Raw genomic sequence first — 16,904 nt, 5'->3', positions numbered from 1 at the left:
TGCAACTTCTCATAACGATAAGCTACAAACTCAAAATAACTGCAAACAAAACAACTCAAAGGGACACTGAAACGGAAGCCAATTATGAAACTGGATAACTTTAACATAAAGAGGAAACAAGTAACACGATGTTTAGGAATACGTATTGACGTATGGCTTACTCGTGCCTTCAATATGCACACCAGACTGGCAATTGACACAGCGACGAAACTGAGGTACAAACTTACAAGACTAAACGCCACTCAATGCAGACTACGTCTGCAGAGGCTACGGTCGTATCACACAGCTCTCATGGAAGCGATGGTATGCATCGCATCAAGTGCACGAGCGCACCACCTGTCTCTAGTGACCTATAGAAATACAGTGAATCGTGGAGAAAGAGGCATGCTACACAGAACGACGGATGCTTTTGGCACCACATCGTTAGAATTCTTGTGTGTGGTTCCGTGAACTTGCCTCACTGACATCACTATCCATCTCAAGACGCGACGTACTGTGCAAAGAGGGACAGACAGGACAAGGTTCGTGAATTAACTGGTGGAAACATCGTAGACATGCGGAAATTACACGGCTGGCGCCTTGACATATGGCAATGGGAGTGGTGGATGACCCACAAAGGCCGTCTCGTTTTCTCCTTCTTTCTCAGTATACGGGAACGACTGAAGCTGAAGCATGCGGATGCAAGTTGTGACATGGTTCACTTTTCGACGTGCCACGAACTATACCCAGCACATTTGAAACGCATGGGCCTTAGCCGGAGCACTAGGTGCTCATGTGGACACATGTCTCTCCTGAACATATTGCATTAAATTACAACACCCTCACACACGTAAGACCGTAAGACCTGTAACAGAATATAATGACATCAAAGAAATGTTACGAGGCCCAAACAAATGGTGTGCTTTAGGCAACATCGCTATACACAAGGAAATCAATACAGCAGACCTAGAACAGACAAACAACAAACACGACAACGGTATCCTTGGGAGGACACAAACTCAGACACAGTCACGGACACTGATCTGTATGCAGATACGCAAAATGACTCAAACCCATCAACAAAATCAGACACAAACTAATAATATAAGGAGTATAGCATCTAACATTGATAAATAAGATAATTATAAGAAAAGTAGATATAGAACATCATTGGTTCATGTATCTAACTTGCACTTTTAACATGATAACTAAATAATGTAAAGGAAAATGACTAATACAGGTAACGAGACAATCATTATATCTATGGAATACGCCATACGGGAGTTGAGACTCGAATTTTAAGTTCCGAGGCTCCCTTGTCGACTACGGTACTGGTTAAGAAAAAGAGCATCATGGACACTAACATACAACATAACAGCACACATACAGCATGTAAAGCTATGCTAGGTATAGCAATATGAACAGTGCAGTGGGTATGCCCTACATAAGCACTTAAAGATGTAATAAGTAGTACAAGTTCTTAGACAGTATAAACAAATATACACAGAGTCATTCTTGATGTATTTCATTTACTAATATAAGAAAACATAATTTTGTATGCTACTTCAAGTGGAACAGGCTCGATGTTTCTGCTCAGCCCTCCCCCCCCCCCCCCCCTTCCTCCCCCAAACCTGGAATAGAAGCGACATGAACCATAATTTATGTTATATTTTGTTTTAACAGTAAAAGAAAACTTGCAGATCACCTCTTTCCTATCCTCCTATTATTTTCTTCTAAATTACTAACTTTTCTTATTTTAACACCCCATTTCCTCCAAATAATTTAATTTTCTTTGTAACTGATTGTTATTACCCTTGCTTCATTGCTCAAAACTAACTTGCTAGTAATTTGGAACAATATACTATTACATGTAAAATTGTGTAATGTACGAACTGCTTTTTAAAATATAGGCAGAAAAACTTTAAATATTTAATAAAGGAAACGAAATTTAATTTGTACCAATTATTTATGTGTGGTATAAATTATCAAGCAGCTTACAAAACAGTTGCAGTGTTGTATTTACCAATGTTTTGCATTTTTTGTACTGGGAAAATAAGAACACACAAAAGCTGACTGGTGTATATATACAACTTCTGTACAATCAAAAATGAGAAAAGATTATAAGTTATATCCCGTCTGCCTACAGTTTTAATTATTTACCTGTAAACTACGTGAGGGTTGTTAACAGAGATGCCAACGAAGATGATAAAAGTATTACACAGAAGTGTTATATTAAAGCTGGAGAAAAATATTTTTCACAGTCGACGACATTATTTTCCACAGTACCATCAAATATAGATATTACCGAATTGGCATCGGTTCCCACAAAAAATGTTATTTCACATGTCTTAATAAAAAGAACTGATACGTCAAACAGACTGAAATCATTCCCTGCTAAAGAATTCCGAATTTGCTGCAGAATATGTTCAGCTTTAATGAAAGCACTCTATGAGGGAAATGGCATCATGTATCAATACTTTAATAAACATATGACGCGAAAATTTACTCCATATTCCGTAAAAATATAGGCCTTAGGACAGAACTTGACAGCATAAACTCTGAAGATATCAGAATTGTATGTTAAAGCAATCTTTCTCATTTGGTCAGAATCAAAGTCAATGACTTTTTACCAAAAACAACGAATTTTGTGTCATTATAGATTCGTATAATAGGTTATTTTAGGATTTCCGATAGTATTCTCGGTTGCACATAAACAGACTGAATTGCAACAATTTACCCCCTAAATCACTGTGTTACAAACTATTCTGACGGCACTGATATCTTGGTTCGAACATCTTAGTGTTTTGTAGTAAAGTATTACAAGCTTTGGAAATTACAAATGCATTGCTGCATATTTCATGCGACTAAATATGAATGGTAAATGCATGATTAAAAAAACTAAGTCGACGTCCTCCTTTTTCTTTGAAAATGGTCTCGTTACATCTTTTATAAACATAAGAACCGTGGAAGGGTCACAATACTCCGTAAATAATGAAGTGGGCGTGGTTTACTTTCATTCTTTTACGTAAAGGGCATTCTACAGTATGCTTTTTTTACTGTGCTGCATAGTCCAGAATACATGACCTAAATACACAACAAGCGTTTATGTAGCGACTGCACCATCCGATGGACGCTTTGCCTGTCAGACAACGATTAATGTATGGGAGAGACACGTTTTGTGATTCTTGGTTAGTGAAGGAAGACCTGCAGAGGATTAATGATTGGTACAGGAACTGGATGTTGACAGTGAATGTAAGTAAATGTGATGCAGTACACATAAACAGGCCAAGAAATCTAGTACTCTGCTATCCAACCACTAGAAAGAGTAACAACCGTAAAATGTGTGGAAGTAACCGTTTGTATCAACCTAAAGTAGAATGACTACATAATACAACTTATAGGGAACACAGATACCAGGCTCAGATTCATCGGAAGAATCTTGAGGAAATGTAATCCATCCACAAAGTAAATGGTTTAGAAAACGCTTGTTCCAGGGATTTTTGAGTATTGTTTGTCTGTCTCAGACAATTACCAGGTTTGATTAATAGAAGAGAGAGACAAGATCTAACGCAGGACAACACGCAGGCAGCTGATTAGTCGGTGCGAGTTGGTAAACAAACTCCAGTGGCATTCGCTGCGAGAGAGGCATTGCGTATTACAGAGAGAATTACTGTAGAGTATGTTCCGGGGCGAGCTGAGAAACATATTACTTCTTCCCACGTATGCCTCGCGAAATGACCACAACGAGAAAATCCGAGAAATGGGAGTTAATACGGAGGTTTACCGACAGTCATTCTATTCACGCAACATTCACAAATGGAGAAGGGATGGAAGTTAAATGATGGAAATACTCTCGACCACAAGCAGAAAGGTGGCATGCTTGTGTTACGCGTCCTATAGCATCATCTGAGAAAGGAAATTTGTGGTGTATTTAACAGTTACCTACGTGGTAAACTGTCCAAGTTCATCTCAGTGAGACACGGTGTCGAGTCGAAACTATCATTTCTATTACATGGGAACAATAGTGTGACAGAAAGAGGCATAGATAATTGTGTAGCACTTAGCCAAAACTAAGCAATTAAAATGCACAGAATACCATGTTGTTGATCAGTGTGTATGTTAATAATATATACAAAGTATTGATTTATGAATCTGTGGTAATGGGTTTGTTTATAATTTACATCTACATTTACATAAATACTCCGCAAGCCACCATATGATGCATAGCGGAGGGTACTACTTACACTAATAGTCATTTCCTGTTCCATTCACAAACAGCGAGAGAAAACGACTGTCCAAAAGCCTTCAGAAAAACCCTGATTTCTCTCATCTTAATGTCATGGTCCTTACACAAAATGTACGTTGGCAGCAGTAGAATTGACCCTCAATAGGCCTCAGATGCCAGTTCTGTAGGTTTCAGAAATAGCATCTCGCGAAAAGAGCGTCGACTTTCCTCGAGGGATTCCCATTTCAGTTCATTAAGCATCTCCATAATACTTGCACGCTGATCACACCTACAAATCTAACAACACGCCTCTGAGTTGCTTAGATATCTTTCTTACTCAAGAATGGATTGTACTAGCGTGATCTACGTCATCTCCTTATATATGACCCACAATGTCCCAAAATCCCCCCCCCCACCCAAAAAATACCAAAGTCGAGCATTCGTCCTCCTTACCAACAACCTGAGGCATTCATTTCACTTCATATCGCTTTGCAGAGTTACGCCTAGATATTTAACCGATGTGACTGTGTCAAGCAGTTAATAATACTGCATTCGAACCTTAGAGGATTGTTTTTCCCACTCCGTTAGTATTAATTTACATTTTTCTACAGTTACACAAGCTGCTAATCATCAAACCAACTATAAAATCTGTCTAAGTAATCTTCCTACAGTCGCTCAATGATGATATCTTCTCATAAACAACAGCGTCATCAGTAAACAGCCGTAAATTGCTGTTCACCTTGCCTGTGAGGTCCTTTGCGTAAAGAGAGAATAAGAACGGTTCTGTCACCCTTACCTCGGGTACTCCTAACGATACCCTGTCTCTCACGAACACTCGTTGTCGAGACACTCACCTCTTTGGGAACCTCATTCGCACAATATGTGATCAAAAGTATCCGGACACCTGGCTGAAAATGACAAGCTCGTGGCGCCCGCCCTCCATCGGTAATGCTGGAATTCAATATGGTGCTGGCCCACCCTTAGCCTTGATGACAGCTTCCACTCTCGCAAGCATACGTTCAATCAGGTGCTGGAAGGTTTCTTGGGGAATGGCAGCCCATTCTTCACGAAGTGCTGCACTGAGGAAAGGTATCGATGTAGGTCGGTGAGGCCTGGCACGAAGTCGGCTTTGCAAAACATCCCAAAGGTGTTCAATAGGATTCAGGTCAGGACTCTGTGAAGGCCAGTAAATTACAGGGATGATATTGTCCGCCAGAGGCAGTTCGTTATGAACAGGTGCTCGATCTTGTTGACAGATGTAATCGCCATCCCAAAATTGCTCTTCAACTGTGCTAAAACCATCAATGTAGGCCTGTGCTGTGGTAATGCCACGCAAACAACTAGGAGTGCAAGCCCCCTTCATGAAAAACGCGGACAAATCATAATACCACCACCTCCACATCTTACTGTTGACACTACACACGCTGGCGGATGACGTTCACCAGGCATTCGCCATAGCCATACCCTGCCGTCGGATCGCCACATTGTGTACCGTGATTCGTCACTATATACTACGTATTTCCACTGTTCAATCGTCCAATGTTTACACTGCTTACACCAAGCGAGGCATCATTTGGCGTTTACATGGGTGATGTGGGGCTTATGAGCAGCTGCTCGACCATGAAATCCAAGTTTCCTCATCTCCCGCCTAACTGTCATAGTACTTGCAGTGGATCCTGATGCAGTTTCTTATTCCTGTGTGATGATCTGGATAGATGTCTGCCTACTACACATTACGACCCTCTTCGACCATAGGCGGTCTCTGTCAGTCAACAGACGAGGTCGGCCTGTACGCTTTTGCACTGTACATGTCCCTTCGCTTTTCCACTTCACTATCACATCGGAAACAGTGGACCTAGGGATGTTTAGGCGTGTAGAAGTCTCGCGTACAGATGTATGATGCAAGTGACATCCAGTCACCTGACCACATCCGAAGTCCGTGAGTTCTGTGGAGCACCCCATTCTGCTCTGTCACGACGGCTAATGACTACTGGCGTCGCTGATATGGAGTACCTAGCAGTCGGTGGCAGCACAATGCACCTAATATGAAAAACGTATGTTTTTGGGGGTGTCCGGATACTTTTGATCACATGGAGCATACACTTTACACTTCAGGGTGTATGATCGCATTACTACGTCCAATCAAGGGAACATTGGTAAATGTGAAATGCTGCAATCTCTAGGAATATGTGTAAGATGTTGCACTATTGAGACGATGAGAAATTTGGACAGTGCGAGACTGAGAAATGCAGAAAACAAGCTAAAGATGTATCATAGGAAGGCAAGACAAACTAAAAACGGTGTCCTGAGGAAATCACAACTGACAGATCAGGAGGACCATGATGACCCAAGGTATGTAGCAGGCATGTTTTGATGTCTCAACGAGAAAGCTGAATTTTTCACAATATTCAGAAACATACGTTTTGCATCACCTGAAGTTATTTTTAATATGGATAGATACGTTTTTCACACTTTAACAGGAAAACTGGACTGAAATGTAAAAGAAAAATCAAGCTAGGAGAAAAAAATTATCTTCCCTTACAAGGGTAATACTGAATTATTTCAAATTCAGTAGTTACACAGGGAGTATATATTTGTATATGATCTCTAAAAAATTCAAAACTTTTATTTGCATGGTTTCCAAGACAATGTACCTTTTACAGGACCTAATTTTACATTATCCAGTTACAACATTCTATTTCCCCTTAAAGTATCTCCACATTGTGCTGCCTTTGGGTGGGAAGCTGATGTATCAAGTGCTTGCTGTCTCTCTACACACATCTGGATGTGAGCAGGGTGGTTTAAGCCAACTGTCTCTTCTTTCTGATAGTGGCAGCTGCCACTGGAGGCTGGATATAGTGTGGTGACACTTGCCTCACGAGAGGGTGTCAAATGACGCTAGCCAATTGGTCTAGAAAGGGTGAGGAGTGGGAGGCATTAAGGGAAGGGGTGACTTTGACCTTGACTTTGCTATGTCCAAACTCTCTTTGTTCTACTACTATCGCCACCTATAGCGTTCTCACTTCCCGCGCACAGGGTCCCGGGTTCGATTCCCAACGGGGTCAGGAATTTTCTCTGCCTCTAGATGACTGGGTGTTGTGTGTCTTTCATCATCATTTCATCCTCATTCACTCGCAAGTCGCCATAGTGGCATTAAAGAACTTGCGGAGAGGCGGCCGAACTGCCCCGCGAGGGTCTCCCGACCACCAATGCCGTACGCTCATTCATTCATTTATCGCCACCTATGCTGATTTACAGAGTTTGCAAGCCTCTGTTCTCCATGCTCTGTTACGAGCCATGGAGTCGCACATCTTGTCGTCCATTCGTGGTTTCACCATCCTTCAACCACTTTCCACAGATGCTAACGCCACAAGCATGCTAACAGCGGACCAGTTTCGCCATTTCCATGGTGCTAGTTTCCAGGTGCCGGGCTCTAACATTCTGCCTTTTCGTAATTCGCTTATGTCAGTTTGTTTCCCGTTATGGCTCACGTCATCAATAGAATGATCTCACATCTGTCTCTGTTCCACTAATGTACTTTCCTTACCAAGCCACATGTCAACAGCGCCAACAGACAGCGTTCAGACTCCTTGCGACGCCACTAAGAAGAATGTTGTGAAAAACTGCTTCCCATTATTACAGTAGAAACTATTGCAATGAAACAAGACCGTCTCTGTATCTAAATCTTTATTTGTATCTTGCAAATATCTGTAAAGGTCTTGTAGAAAAGTTCACGAGAGCAGCATGTGTTGCTGTGAGCTTCGAAGGTGAACATGTATGAAACTATTCCTGTATTCAAGTCTAACGAAAGATGTAACGCCAAATACAGTCTTTTAAAGTTCATTCCCTAATCGTCTCCCAAGAAGAGATCCAAAACAACGAGGAATAAAGACAACCTCTATGTAGGCCTACTGTACCTTAAGCAATCCCTCACATAATTAGTGTCATTATAGACACATTTGCTTGGTCTGAGTTCCAGTCGGTATATACGAAGGAAAGATAATTCTAAGATCAGGTAATGTCTATGAAGTATAGAAAACGTTAAACGTATTTCTTTGTCTTATCAATCTCGACTGCACTGGCAGTGGTACGAGTGACACAAATAGTGGTGCGAGGAGCAAAAATCACATATCTGGTTTACTAATATAATGGAGTGAAAAAATGGTGCAAGACTGACTCACAGCTTGAAAAAATTTCCTACAGATGTACACTAAAAAGTTTTTAGGATTTTTATTTCGTGTTTAGGCAAATAACAAGTTCTTCACCATTTCAGTTTTGAAAAAGTAGTGTCACGAACGCAGTTAAAAACTGATTATCTGTGATAATGCTTTTATTAATTGCCATTCTTTCTTTTTTATTCTTCTGACAAGTGTCTAATGAGCTTTGCAAATATCAGGCTACATGTAATAAGCGAAAAAGTCTCAATTTACAAGCTTTACGCTTTTGATTCTTAGCTCTGACAATATGTAGTACGGTCTGCGTAAATGTGTTAGCTACAGATTTTTGGCGCAGGCACAGGGAACGGAAAGACAGTGCGACTAGAGAAAAAAGCACTTCGGACCGTATTCCATTACTCCCTAACCTGCGACAGCCGCTGAATTAGACGACATGTATCTATTTCTTCGTATCGCCCTGGAACCAGAAACTACTAATAATATTTACGGGTTGTGGGACTGCAGGATAACGATAAGTAAGATAAGTGCGTAAATGTTATGTCCACTGTATCCAAAGGAAACTTGACCTATCCCTTTAATGGTTCAAATGGCTCTGAGCACTATGGGACTCAACATCTTAGGTCATAAGTCCCCTAGAACTTAGAACTACTTAAACCGAACTAATCTAAGGACATCACACACACCCATGCCCGAGGCAGGATTCGAACCTGCGACCGTAGCAGTCCCGCGGTTCCGGACTGCAGCGCCAGAACCGCTAGACCACCGCGGCCGGCACCTATCCCTTTAACAGTACACCTACTCCACGTGTGAATTATCAGCTTTTACTTGGGGGTCATAAGATTCGAATGTCGAATGAGCTATCATTTACCATTATATAGGTCCACCAGGTCGCAAAGCACACAGTACCTGCTGTCAAAGCGCTGACCTTGCACTCCAGTAATATCCGAAGGTGCCGAATCAGGCAGCTCAGTTTATCTGGGCGTGGTCCTCAGTCTCTACAGTTCGAGCGGCACTCGATAGTGGTTCGTTGTTTGTTAAGATACCTGTCTGACCAGTTCGTGTCCATTAAATTCAAGGATAAAATTTGGAATTAGATTCGGTAGTATGATATTCTACAAAATATACTCTACCTGAAAAGTCGCTCTGAGATTCCTCAGGCACTTGCAATGAAATCACACCTACGTCTTCAGACAACCTGCAAGCCACCATACGGTAAGTGGCGGAGGGTACGCTGTTCCACTACTAGTCATTTCCTTTCCTGTTCCACTCGCAAAGAGAGCTAGAGAGAAAAACGACTGTCTATGCCTCTCCGTGCAAGCTCTACTTTCTCTTATCTTACCTTATTTTCGTGGTTCTTACGCAAAGTATACGTTGGAGGCAGTAGAATCGTTCTGCAGACACCTTCTAATGCTAGTTCTCTAAATTTTCTCAATAGTGTTCCTGGAAAAGAACGTCACCTTCTCTCTAGGGTTTCTCATTTGAGTTCCCGAAGCGTCTCCGTAGTACATGCGTTTTGATCGAACTTACCAGTAACAAATCTAGCAGCATGACTCTGAATAACTTCGATGTCTTCCTTTAAACCGAATTTATGGGGATCGCAAACACTGGAGCAGCACTGATGATGGATGTGTCTAGTGACCTATACGCGGTCTCCTTCACAGATAAACCACATTTTCCTAACATTCTCACAAAAGACTGAAGTCGACCATTCTTCTTCCTTACTGCAATCTTTACATGCACGCTCTCTTTCATATCGCTCTGCATTGTTACGCCGAGATATTTAACTGCCATGACTGTGTCAGGCAGCACACTACTAATGCTGTATCCGAACATTACAGGTTTGTTCCCCTACTCATAGGCATTAACTTATATTTTCTACATTTAGAGCTAGCTGTCATTCATGATATCAAACTGGAAATTTTGTCTGAATCGTCTTGTACTCGCCTACAGTTACTCAACGGCGACACCATTCCATACACCACAGCATCATCAGCAAAGAGCTGCAGATTGCTGCTCACCCTGCCACGGTGGCAGGTTCGAATCCTGCCTCGGGCATGGATGTGTGTGATATCCTTAGGTTAGTTCGGTTTAAGTAGTTCTAAGTTCTAGGGGACTGATGACCATAGCTGTTAAGTCCCATAGTGCTCAGAGCCATTTGAACCAGCCATTTGTCACCCTGCCACATCCTAGCTTGCTTCTTCAGAGAAAGAAAATACCTCTGCCTTGAAAACGTATGTAGCTACTTCTTTAAGCGACACCTTGCGTTATTCTAAGGAGCAATGCTACCAGGGTGTAAGATAAGCAAGACTCAGAATGAAACCGCACTCCAGTGTGGTACACCTACCAGCCTGATGCTTTTCGGTGGATCCCCTACATTCGTCTAGGCAAATGTCCATATGCTAAATCCCGGATTGGCCAAACCCCATTATGTTGGGACCACAAATAACGGCAATAAAGGAATATACATGGAGGATTGCACTAAAATCAATTGTGAAAAATCTGTTTTCGTTCAGTATTGGCATGAGATTCTAATGAGGTCGTAGTCCTAGTAGTCTTTCTCATTTCGTTCCAATTTTGGTACCATTATCACGACTTAAAAAGCTTTTAAAATGAATGGCAATTTAAGTACTGGAGCACTAAGGTAATGAACTGTCAGCCGAGTGAAAAATCTGGGAAAAGTATCTCCTGTGTTTGTAATCTGACTTTGGACGTCGCTTTTATACTCGAATAATGTAAAAAATATCTTACTGTTACTTTTCATCATAAAAAACGAATAATGTGGCGCTACAAAGAATACTGCATAGGGAATGTTGTGCCTCTCCGAGTACGAAATTTTCGAGCACAGGTGATATATGTTCAAAGAAAACTGTATTTTGTAGATTACTGAGATAAGAAAGTAATTACATAAACTTCTGTATCCTACGATCTTTCTCAAAATTTAACTGAAGAAGGAGAGCTTAGTGGTTAACAAACGTCGACGACCAAGAATTTAGTCAACACGAAACTTGTGAACTGTTTGCTGTGAAAGGGTTGAAGTGCTCTGCAGGTGAAAAAAAGGCAACTTACCGATTAACGTTGCGTCCGCTCTGAAGTCACAAAAGGATGGGGAAGGAATAAGCAGTAGCCATTTCTACGAAAGTAGCCATTCGCTTAAAGTTATAAGGGAAAACCTCGGACAACTTAAGCAAGGATGTATAGAAAATTTAATCTTGATCCTATAATTTGCAAGTTCCTTCCCGTAACTACTGCGACAGCTGATCCATATGTCAAGATTTTAGACATAATCACAAGAAAGAATTTTGTTTGAATATTTCTTTAAACTCAGTGATGACAAACTGGTCATTTAAATGAGATGCTAAGGATTTAGAACGACAGTGTTAAGAGAGTAACATATTACGATTTCATTTACGTAACACAGACTTTGATTCTTAAGACAAAGAGATCTGATACGCAGGAAATACGCTCCCAGACAAAACAAAATGTTTCCGAATTGCATCTTACGAGAATAAAAGAGTTACTTAAAGCAGTTAGAATGATGTTTAGAGGTCGTTTGTGTCGAGAGTGAATTGGAATGTCTGGACGCTTTAACGCAATAACTACACGCAGGGTTCGGAAATTCCCTTTAAAAAGTTCTAGGAGTTGTAGAGGGGCCTGAGTACACAATATTTCGAATAGGAACACATGTCCTACAGCCGTTTGAAAACTTGTATGCCAGGGAGGTTGGCAACAGGGTACTCATGGTGGGAGGTGCTTGCATGGGATGGGATGATGTCATTTGACGTCTATCCTACCTCTCTGACCTGCTTCGAGCCCACTCGACGTGTCTGTGAGTGACAGAGCTGCATGGTTGAATACACTTTTGCAGTATGGCGAGGATCACGATAATGGAAGAGCTGCCCGTCGCCTTTATCAAGATCGTAATGCACAACGTCCGACTCCATCATATAGCCTTCTCGTCCCAATCCTGCACCAGCTTCGCGAAAGGGGTACCTTCACCGTCAGCAGACGTGACTGTGGTGTTCCAAGGAGACACCGCACACCCGAACTGGAAGAAGCTTTACTGCATGTTGTTGAAGAGAACCCGTCAATGAATACACGAGCCATTGGGCGTGAAATCTGTGTTGCTCCCAGCACCGTCTGGTGTGTTGTGGATGACCAACACAACCGTATCACCTTCGACACTCCATACCATCTGTAACACTTGCAGACACGTGAATGAGCCTCGAACCAGGTGAGAGTGGTACGACAGATTTCATATGACATCAGCCAATACGACGTAAGCACACCCCCTCCCCCACCTTGGCTTCCTTGTTGCAAACCTACACAGCAAACATGTTTTCAAACGGCTGTGGGCATGGGTTCCTATTCAAAATATTATGTACTCACTCCCCTCTACAAGTCCTAGAAGTCTGTGACGGGAATTTGTGAACATCCTACGTATGGACTTCCACGAAGTTCTTAAATATTTCTGTGCGTTCCCTTTCCTACTTTCGGTAACACTGTGTGGTCAATTTACTCAATAAATTTCAGAAAAGTTTCTTGTGTGACACCTGTTAAAAGTTTCAGGAGAACGAATCATAATTCAACGTACGTTTTTATTTTGTGTAGATGCGCAACAGCAACTATCGTAGAAATTACGAAATTTTTAGACCGGAAAATCAAAAAGTCAGAACTAAAGTATGTTTTAATTAGTATGACATCACACTGTTTACAAACTTCAACGTCGCTGTAATATCAGCACGTTCGAAAATTCATCGATCTCCTACGAGCAGTGGCCGACAAAGGATCAGTACTTGCGAACAGAACTCCTACGGGCCCGGGTTCGATTTCCGGCTGGGTCGGAGATGTTCTCCGCTCAGGGACTGGGTGTCGTGTTGTCTTCATCGTCGTTTCATCCCCATCCGGCGCGCAGGTCGCCCAATGTGGAGTCGCAAATAGTAAGACCAGCACCAAGGCGGCCCGACCTCCCCCGCAAGGGGCCTCCCGGCCAGTGACGCCAAACGCTCATTTTCATTTCCGTAGGAGATAATAGAGGGAAGGAAAGTTTTGAACACAGTCTATAAAAGTCTTAGAGGAACATCCTTATCCCAGAGAGGTCTTCATACTAAATGGAAGAATTTGGATACTTTGGTTACCCTGTTCAGAATCCCAGGACTAGTACACCCATCATTTGCCACGACACTACCAAGACATGTAAAAATATTCACATTCAAGATTTTTCCCCTCCATAAGTAGATAAATTACAGCCATTGAAAAATATAAATAAATATGTGATTCGAAGAAATATAACATAAAACTGACAATTTGGGAATTATTCCCTGTCGAACGGCTAATTATGGAAGGGTAAACGTTCTACACACTGCATAGTACTACACAGCAATATCTTACTGACGGAATTCACCAAAACGCAGTTTGAAAGGACAGCTGATACTGGCACAAGTTCTCTACAACAACGCACGAAATAGAAAATTGCTCGCGCTACTACCTATTTTTCGTGACGTATTAGTGTGTGATTATGTGTGTTCATTTAACTGTATCCTTTGGACGTCGCACGTTTCATGGAAATCAATTTGCATACGTGTTCCAGCATTCCACCAACGAAAGATAACGAAGTTTTTTTTAAGCATCTACCACTACCGAAGCGATCTGTGTGTGACGATGTATTGCGATACATCTTAGTGCCACGGTATTTATTAAGGACTCTGAATAGAAAGAAAGTAATTTTCTGACGTTGGAAACGTCCATCCTGATGGGAGCAGCGGCTGGCTGCAGCGCTGGAACAACGGTGATCGAGGTCAGGGCCACACCCACTCCCCGGGCGGCGGACATCTTCCTTTTTTCGAAAGCTATCTCAGTTTGCACGTTCAGTGTTTCTGACCTGAAACTGAGACGCAAAGGAGCAAGGAGTCACGTAACTGTGCAACGTAAAAGTTCTGGGTCTTTACAAGGGCGGCTGATGCCTGCAAAGGAAAGGAAAAGAAACGAAAATTCGCAATGGACAAAACTTCTTTTACGGAAATGAATATGAGAATTTATGTATCCTTAACCAATACCCAATGTTATCGAAGGAATGTTCGTTTTTACTGCGCGCCGTTCGAGAGTGGAACGGTACAGAAGTTCGTCAGCCACGCACTTAATTGTGAACTGTAGAGTTATCATGTAGATGTAGATATAGATGTAGATGTGGGTGAGTGAACAGGTGATGCATTTTGATTCATGCTCATTTTCACGTGGGGTAGCGCCGTCACTGAATAATGACATTAAGGTCCTATTACATAGACGTCATAACTAATGCTTGCAAACTAGCTATAGTCTCTCACAGGACAAATAAACTGAACCATTTGGAGGACTACAGCTTTATCTGACTTTTCTAAAATGAGGCAACTTGTCTCTGATGATTGGATTGTCTCAAGAAGCATAAAAACAGTGCCATTTGGTGGATTAAAATTGAAAGGCTTTTTTTCAAAAACAGCCCTTGTCAAAAATTTTCAATAATTTAGATACTGACGCCATCTATAAATACAGTGATGAACTGAATCCTTATAGTACTAGTCTCGGCAAAACAATTCCACGTTGCGAAATACAGGTGTTAAAATAATTCCATGAACTTCAAAAACATTCCTTTTCTAAAAGAACGTACCTCCTCCGGGCTGTTTTTGTTGGAAATGTTGGCTATTTTGATAAACAAGAAGACTGCCTCCACTTCAAGTGTTATTCATTTCTATTGTTAGTTTTGTTAGATTACTCTACTGTGAATTGTATGTGCATACATTATTTTCAGTGCGGTTAATGATACTAACGTTACGTGGGGGTGTTTAGAAGCATGCAAAAAAGGAAGTATTAGAGATATAAAAGTAAAGGGACAAAGTGATATATAAGAACTGGGAAGATGATGAAAGAAAAAAGAATTTTTGATGACTGCAGGAAACTATTTGTTTTGCATTTCTTTATTAAAACACTGCAATGTTTGAACATAATGCTCCACTATTGCATTTAACTTTACAAATAACAATATTTAAGTAACTTCAAATAACAAACAGTAATAACTTATTTTCATTGTTTCTTTTAGATGCATCCGATCCAAGTGCTCTGTAAGAATAAATACACAGCAACGTGAACAATGAATGCTTCTTGGAGTTCTACAAAGTGTCAAAGAAAAATGCCCAGGGATCTTACTTAGCTGGTTTGATTACGACAGACGCTGTACATCACAGGAAAGGAATGGAAGGAAACGAGAACAGAGATTCAGCCACTTGTCATCTCTTTTCTACAGGGTAAAGATTAAAGAAAACGGCGCTCTCACAGATGAATCCGTATGTCGAAATTCCTTTTTAGATTTTTATGGGATTACAAGGCTACGTTTGATGTACGTCCATTACTTTCTAGTCTCTGGCAATCCATCATCTAGAGATCAGAGAGGAAAACATGGTAACAGACCACGAAAGTATCAGAAAGAGATAGAAATCTCGATTGTTGAACATATTAAGATATTTAAACCAAGGATGTTCCATCAGTGAGAGATAATCCAGACTGCAAATACTCACCAGAAACACTGATTATTAATAAAGTACATGCAGATGTATCAGATAAATACCGTTTTTTCTCAAACGTTCAATATTAAATTACGAGTACCTATTTCTGAAACATGTACACCAAAGTGTAAAGATAAAAATTCAGTCACAATGTGCTGACAAGCTATCAGTAAGGGGGAGAAGGCGTTGCGTTACCAAGAAGCCCAAATGTTTCGGGAATAGACAATGAAACTTAAACGGCATGCTCACAAAGGAAAAAGTTCTGTAATTTCGTTTGATTATATGCAGAATTAGCCTGTACCACATCTATGCAAAAGCCAGACATTTTATACTCGTAAGTTGTGGAATTTATTTTTGGTATACGCAATTTCCATAACAATAGCGAATCTCTATAAGTGTATCATGAGGGGACTGGAAAGAGAGGTCAAAACAAGGCAACATGATTCACGTTTTTTGCTACATCATGTCGATGATTATCTCCATAAACGTCATCGAGGAGAAAGGCAGCTCGATACGTGTAACGCGCCATGGACGCAGGCATGTGGGAGTAGTATTTGCTATGGGAAACATTCTCCTGCGCTTGCGTGGGATCTGTGGCGGTAATAGAAGACATGCTGACAGCTGCGGACAACCTGCATCTCTTCATTCCTGATGCCTACCCTGGCAGTGATATCATCTTTCAATAGGATAACTGACCTTGTCTCAAAGCCAGTACCGTGCTACAGTGGTTTGAAGAGCACGAAAATGAATTCATTTTGATGTATTGTCCACCAAATTCACCTGATAGAATCCGATGGTACCTTTCTGGGTCGCTATTGGCGCGATCATCAGTGGCCCTTTATTTACACGATTCACATGACTTGTGCGTAGACCTCTGATGCCACATATCTCCAAAAACCTACCAACGAACTGTAGAATCGATTATACGTAGAATGGGTGATGGATTGCGTTCCAAAGATGGCCGAACAACCTATTAAGCAGGAGGTCATAATA

Source organism: Schistocerca cancellata, chromosome 4 (genome assembly GCF_023864275.1).
Source record: "Schistocerca cancellata isolate TAMUIC-IGC-003103 chromosome 4, iqSchCanc2.1, whole genome shotgun sequence".
In the NCBI taxonomy this organism is placed as follows: domain Eukaryota; kingdom Metazoa; phylum Arthropoda; class Insecta; order Orthoptera; family Acrididae; genus Schistocerca; species Schistocerca cancellata.
The sequence above is the reverse complement of the archived record's forward strand: the minus strand, read 5'-3'. Positions refer to the sequence as shown.